The sequence below is a fragment of the Plodia interpunctella genome, chromosome 16, assembly GCF_027563975.2.
Source record: "Plodia interpunctella isolate USDA-ARS_2022_Savannah chromosome 16, ilPloInte3.2, whole genome shotgun sequence".
NCBI lineage: Eukaryota > Metazoa > Arthropoda > Insecta > Lepidoptera > Pyralidae > Plodia > Plodia interpunctella.
In genome coordinates this window covers 2,668,882-2,676,884 of record NC_071309.1, presented here as the reverse complement: position 1 = coordinate 2,676,884, position 8,003 = coordinate 2,668,882, and the positions used below count along the sequence as shown (strand labels likewise).

At 32.9% G+C, this 8,003-nt stretch overlaps 1 long non-coding RNA gene across 1 annotated transcript; it reads left to right on the top strand.

Moving 5' to 3' along the window:
• Window positions 1-5,654: 5,654 nt before the first annotated feature.
• Window positions 5,655-7,591, top strand: LOC128676370 (uncharacterized). Its single transcript, XR_008405403.1, has 2 exons — window positions 5,655-5,781; window positions 6,737-7,591. It is a non-coding gene; the product is annotated as an uncharacterized LOC128676370 (long non-coding RNA).
• Window positions 7,592-8,003: the final 412 nt, after the last annotated feature.

The following is an 8,003-nucleotide window of genomic DNA, read 5'->3' as shown; positions in this document are numbered from 1 at the left end:
GCCGCGACCTTGTCATGTATTATTATGGGTTTACAGTACTGCAATTTACAATAGAATGACGAGTCGACGACAAACGATAGTGAAACCGATAATTTCGATAGTGAAATCGTTGTGTTGAAACCACATGCGGGCTCCACCTACGGAAGTCAAAAGATTTGGGTTAACCGGTGTTGGTTTGCATGTCATTTTGAAAACATCCGTCCCGTGTCTACGGTAATTTGCATTTAGCGTCGAAGAACAGGAAAATCTAATCGGACACTCAAGTTATTGTATTATTACCAACAAGCAATTGGGCAGGAATAGTATCCTGCCCATTTCTTTAATCGACCTTTTGGGCATATTATGAAGAAACTTATGTATAACTAAGTAGTTGATGCTCGCAGCTCCCCGCGTTACCTGTAACCCGGGCTGTAGCTGAGTTATGACTCCAATTCAAACTTTGAATTCGAGTCATATCTACCTATATCTATTCCAAAAATCATTAAGCCGTGAAAGCGAGACTAGATTTTTAATATTAGTATTAAAGTTACTTACAAGTCTAGTTCTTATAAATAGTCCATAATGGCCATTAAAAATATCGAATATTATTTATTACAAAGTTGACAAAAATATGTAAGACTAGATGTTGCCCGGGACTTCGTTCCCGTGGGAATTATGAGATCAAATATAGCCTATATAGTAATCTTGGATAATGTATATTTCTAATGGTGAAAGAATTTTTGAAATCGGTTCGGTATTTTCGGAGATTACCAGCCTCAAACATACAAACTCACAAACGCTTACCTCTTTATAATATATAAAATATAGAAAAACATATAGTATAGAAAAACATTTACACAATGTATACATTGTATTTACTCATGTGTACTTATAGAACATACACAGACATCACTATTATATAATATCACACATCTTTCGTGCATACAATAGTAATTATGATTTACATGACATCAAAACGAGGAAACAACTTGTAGAATATAGTATCACGAGTGGCATTGGAACTTTTGTATCGTAAGGCCCTCGAATATATGTACATATAGCACACTGGTTTTTGCCCGCGGCTTCGAACGAGTAATTTTCCTACGAGAACAGTTATTTTTTCGGGATGAAAACGAAATTAATAAACTAAATGACCTATGTCCTTCTCCATAGATACTTCAAATTATATGTACCTATGCAAAATTTCAAGATTATTGTTTGAGTAGATTGAGCGTGAAGAAGTAACTAATAAACAAATTACTTTCGCATTTATAATTAGGATTTGTATAAACAATTATGGGATATAAAAATTTATCAGACAGTAATTTGAATTTTGACAGAGGCGTATGTTTGTGAAAATGGCGGCATCAATCCTGATCTATACAATAATAATAGGACAAAAAGTAGGAAACGGACACTGGGCGCCGGCATTCTGTGGCGGCGGAAGAAACCAGGATAAGGCTCAGATGAGAGAGAGAGGGAGAGAGACTCAAGGGTTCAAATACGTACTTACCTACAAAAAAAAACGATTCCATAAATCGACTAATTTACATAGTTTAGAACTGATGATAAGACAAAAAATTACAGAAAGAAATTGAGATCTTAGAAGTAGATTATAGTATTTATTTTTCTCTTCCCTCATGTTCTTGTTGTAGTATTTACATATCGATATATGTTTATATGTATATGTATGTTTATATTATTATTTATAGTATATGTAAGTTTATAAATAAATACATACTGCGCCCACCCGCTTCTGTTATCCTCTCTCACTACCCAAAGTCTGGCTGGAAGAGATTGCTTAGCAATAAGCCCACCATTGGTCCAAATGTATGCACAACTGTATTATTTTGTACTACCTAATATTGTTTTTATGTGCAATAAAGACATTTTGTATTGTAAGTATATATGAAATTGGGTCAATATTAAAACCTAGTTTTAACAAAGAATTTAAGAAAGTAGACAGAGAAAGTCGTTCTGAAAGGAACGTTTGATTGAACACGATAGTAGGAATACTACAGAAAACTTTGTATAAAAACATCGAAATTAAGTATCAAGTCATACGATTTCGTTGCGAACGCGCAGCCGCGTGCCGTACTTACCTAGGGTGGAGTCTCCTATTGTCGGCATCCTCCTAATATCGGCCTTTTCGAGAAAATGAAATATAACTGTAAAAATAGCCCGTATATCACAATATTTTTTATGCAAAAAGCGACTCTATATCCATACGTATAACCTCAAAAAGTTTGGTGTGGGTGCCTCAACATTTGAACGTTCAGCTGGCAATAGAGGACACGCTGGTGTGGACGTTCGTCATTTGGTAGCATTGCCGAGTCAAATCTCTAAGTCGTCGCATTGCGTTGAATAGAATTGAATATACTTATGATATTTTATTTTATTTATTCTTGAAAAAAAAAACATTCAAAGTACATAATATATTTTTATATTTTTTGCCTTTTTTTATGAAATAATCACGGGGCCGGGATTAGGGATCAGTATTATCGATAAATCTCAACATCGGCCGAGTGGCCGATATTGAGGCAATGCATGAAAACGTCAAATGACATGTTTTTAAAAGCTACGGCCGATATAAAGGGAATGGATGCATACTTAATAACGGCCACCTTAGTATTGGGTAGGTACCTACTTTCCTACTGCCCTCTAAATTTATAATAAACGGGGAAGTGGTAAAAAAGAAACAACTACTTAGGTAGGTATTTTAATTTTTGTCAACAGGTAGGTAATATCATGCCAGCCCAATCAAAACTCGTAAAGATCAACAAAAAGAAACACGTTTGCAATATATAACGTTTGCAGTAAATGCCGTAACAAATCAAAGTTTGAGCATCAGAGAAGCATCTCGACAATACGGTATTCAGAGGACCTCTTTACAAGACACACTACATGGAAGAATAGACACAGATTGCATAGTTGGTAGAGATACAGTGTTAAACTAAAATGTTTAGTAATTTTTTGGTCTAACTTCACCTAATTAGAAAAGGTATGCCGGTATGAGGGTGACAGGCGGCGGATATTAGGAGGTTCAAGGCCGATATTAAGGAAAATCAGTATACTCGGAAAAAACATCTATATTATCAAAAATAACAGAGGATTCGTAATATTGCGAATGTGGAAATGGAGTTTCAATATCTCTCTACAAAAAAAAAACATTGCAAGAAAGCAAAAGCTATTACCGTAAATATTACAAGCCGTCAAAGATGAAAAAAAGTTGACATGGCGGATAATTGGTGCCGCCACCGGGGGGACCTTTTTGAAATAATTTGGCGTGCGTATTTTTTACAATATTTCAGAATCTATGAATTCAATTTATGTGTTTTAAAGGACAAAAATTATCTTCGTGAAATTATCTTGATAATGAAATAACTTTTAACCATAAGGATTAATATGCTTGTGTAATAATAATTGTCAAAAATCACACTTTAATTTACATTATTTTTCTACATATAAAATGCCTTATACCTAGTTACTTAATTATAAAAGATAGAGATATTGTGATAGGTATCTACTAAATGCCATATTTTTGTAGCACATTGTATGCATGTATAATCAGTACTAGATTAACTACTACTAAAGATATTTATTGGTGTTTTTTTTTCCGATTACTTTAAAAGTGTTTATTATTCTGGCTGAAAACTAATTTATTTTAAAACAAAAATATGCCTATAGCAATCTCGGATAACGTAGCTTTCTAATGGTGATAGAATTTTTGAAATCAGTTTGGTAGCTTCAGAGATTACCCACCTCAAACATACAAACTCACAAACGCTTTATAATATTAGTATAGAAAAATCAAGGATTTTGCTTCAGCAGCTTTTTATAACTTAAATTTTAAAATATTTGGCTTAAATGAAAATTGGGAAACACATTGATTTACTAATTTTAACTGTAGGTATCTAAGAATATCTGTTATCTCCGACCTTGAAATACTTTAAACCTCGCTAATTTTGTGCCATTAAGTAGGTATGATTGTATTGTAATTATTTGTTCTGAGATGTAAATTTATCGAGTGTGTTATGGTTAGCAATAATGTCAAGATTTAAATTAAGTCGTCTAAAGGCTGACATGACGAATACCGCCGTCTAGTGAACTTAACTACGCTGTTATTGCCTACTAAACCAGCAGTGTATAAGTAATCAGTTAGTTTTATAATAGTGTAGGTACGCGAGCATTTGGCGAATAGCTGAGAATAATAAAATTCGGCAAACTGTAGGTACCTATCGCGATAATATATAGCCGATAACGAGACGAATTATGACGAGACAAGATAAGTGAACAATTAATTCGTTACACCGACATCGTTGCTGTCATGATCCTAAGAAAGAAGAAAAACCAAAAGAAGAACAAAGATATACCTATGTATATACCTGTTTAAGTACAACCGAAGATGCCCTTGCGTGGATATGCCTTCACAATTACTTGGAATAAAAAGTAATGACAATCAAAACTAATTGATTATCCACACGTTCAAATGTTTTGTTGTGACCTACAAAGGCAGTTTGTTATGATAATGGAACCACATTAATTCAATTGTTATGGAAATACGACTCGGACGAGGCAAGCCCTGTGGCGGGAAATGATCGTGTCAACGGCAACACTTACGGGCATGCGATTTTGAACGTCAAGAAAAACCCTGACATAATTTATCAGACTACGCCCCTTGTAGGAATCACTAAATACTATAAAAGTCGCCCACCGCGTCTGTGTGTAAGCCATCTAAGCATTCTTCTTTCGACCTAGCAGCGGATTTCGATGCAGTTTTTATTGTTATTTAGGCTATGTTTTCCCGAAGGTTTATACATACATAAATGACCCGTGCGAAGCTGGATCAGATCCCTAGTTTAGATAAAAGTACAAAGTGTTATTCCAGGTTATATTCTCCAGTTTATTGCACCGTCTTGGTTCACTTCTTTCTCTTTCACCCAATTATTGGCTGGATGATATTTATTCTGCGATAAGTTAAATTAATTTCTTACTTGAAGTGGTACAATAAAAAATCATCTATCTATGTTCTACTGACAGTGCAAAGCAAAACATAATGATATGCTTCGAGGAAAGGATGGTACGGCCGTGCCGCTTCTTTTACTCGACTTGGCGGGGGTTTTACTAAAATACGTTGTAACATCGTCATGTAGATTTTTTGTACAGAAATAATATTCTGCAAACTCACCAGTGTTCATGAATTGTTATATATATATATATATATACTGATTTTTTTACTACAAAGAGAGATTGATTTTTCACTACAAATCCACACAACTTACCATAGCAACCGACAGATATAAAATTTTGCTAACATAATTAATGTAGGCGCTACTTTTTTTTATCTGGGTAAAATGCATAATCAATCGAATAACATTACTTAGTTCTAATGATATTGCATTTACAGAAAATGACTTATAGAATTCCATATAATAGAAAATATATTAGCGGCTTTTTACCTAATAATGTAATGTAAAAATGTTAAGAGTCATGTATTTCCCAAGCGCCTTTGTTTACTACGATAATTCTATTAAATGCAAACTTTTAAAAACAATGTATAAAATATATTACATACACACGTATATTATAGAAATATAAATTCATGTTTTGCATCGTATTTAAATTAGTCCAGTTACAAAATGTCACATCTGATTGTTGGAAAGTTCAGGGCTGAGTGAGTGCGTTACCGACAGGTTTTAAAGCTGTGGTAATATTAATATATCTATCGAATGCTCAGTTGTTAATTGAGAACGGACCAGTGAGGTCACATTTCGCATCCTTTGTTCAATTCACAAGTGAGTGGTAAGTGCGCAGTGTATCATATAATTAATTCGAATGGAAATTTAGGCTAACATTACTGATTTTTTAAAATATTTCTGAATATTTTTGTGACTATTTTCAGATAGTAAATGATCTTTAAAATATGCAGATTTCCAGTTTTAATTAGAGGCGCACATGAATACTACATTATCATTATAGCTTCAATCGAATCAGCTTAGTAGCTACTAAGTGGTTATTATTTATTTTAAATTCGATCTCCAAATCAAGAATATAATATATTATTATATTCGGATACTTAAAAACGGTTTGAAACAAGTTAAGCTTACGGCAAAATACAAGTTTCAATTTTACTCACTCCTTTTCTTTTATAGACAATTTAATCTATAAAATATGGAAAAACTAGTATTCTTATACAAAAGACTACTATTCAAACAATATGGCCGAATGTATATTTAGAAAACATATGATTTATTGTTGTTTATCTACCAGTATTATTATAGCAGTGGTATACCATTTTTATTTCGTAATCAACAAATATATAGGTGTCATAAATTTTAACTTAAAGGTAATGATGAATGCTATTACTACTAGCATTTAATCACTATTATTACATAAGCGTTAATTACTAATAATCAGTAGTCTTTTTTAAGTTTATAAGCTTTGAACTCTTAATTAATTTGGCATGTTAAAACAAAGTTGTGTTACTAACACATCATTAACGTATCGTAGACTTGAAAAGAAGAAAATGTCTAATGCAGGAATTCGGAATTCTATCATTAGTATTTTAACGAAGTTCAATACTAATATTTTAGAATCACTTGATCTGGTATAGGGACTTTAGCTTCAGATTCTGACAATTGATAACTTAAAAAAAAACAACAACAAAAGAATATTACACACGATCGGCTCTTAACTCCACAAATTCGTATCATTTCATAAAAGAAAAAAAAAAACAAATCTTACTGTCTAACCTCAGGTCGCATCGGCGATTCTCGGGCTTCGAACATGGAGGTCTTCCGGTTGCTGTTCCTCATCGTGGCCTCTCTTCTTGCCGTCATCTATCTCACTCACGCATCGGTCGTCGACAAGCCAATCAAATGCCCCGTCGACAAAGCCCCCCTGAAACTAGGCAATGCCATGATATGTGTGCCTAAAAACTACACGCTCCAGGAAGAATGAATTTAATTAATTTGAGTCTGATATGTGATATGATAATTATAGGTGAAGTCGATTAAGCTCTCTGTGGTAGTCAATAATGTACAGTAATAATATTACAGAGTTGTAGACATTTTTTTCCATTTTTCTTTCACGAGGAAGTTATAATATAACTTAGTACATAGTTTCCTATTTTTAAGTTTTATACATACTCTGTTATGTGATAAATAAATATATCATAAGCATTTTTAAATATATGTATATGTAAATAATGTAATTATTTCGGTTAAGTTTATAATAATTTGAGACTACATAATAAAAGCTTTATAGGTATAAGCATCATTAGTAAAAAGGTAAGTGATGCAAAAAAGGGGGAGGCCTATACCCAACAGTCAATATTGCTGCTCGAACCATATCTATAGTACGTATTGATTTTTGGCAAAACTGGAATTAATGCATATTTTTATAGAGATCAGAGAAAATCAAATTTTTAAAAGTCATCATTGATCAGATATATATCGGTCTTCGTTATACATTTAATACTCATTAGAATAAAATACAGTTTACAACGCAACGCATACATATATTTAGCAATCACAAATTCAATACATCACAAGGTATCATTACGATTTTTTCATTACAATTTAGTATCATATCAATAAATCTTTTACAATTTTGTGCAATTTTATTCGTGTTAGTAAACCCTTATACTTATTTATTTTTTATGTCATAACAATGACTTAAAGCCTCGTTCGAACGGGTGCTTTTTACGCGCGTTATAAATGCATTTATGATGACTGTATTTATCATGTACTCGGTAGCAGGTTGAGTGTCGAATAAAAATGCGCCAACCTCGAGAGCTTTTTTCACGCCCGTTCGAAAGAGGCATTAATTTTCGTTACATAAGTAGGCTATATAACTTTGGTTTCAATGACTCGATTCTGGTATATTTTAGTAACAATTGCAATTAATAACAACAATTGATGAACTACCTAAATGTTACTATGGCATAACACTTAACCATAATACTGGAATATTACGAACGTAATACCTTTACATAAGCGTGTGTATTCCTTGCATAGCATGCA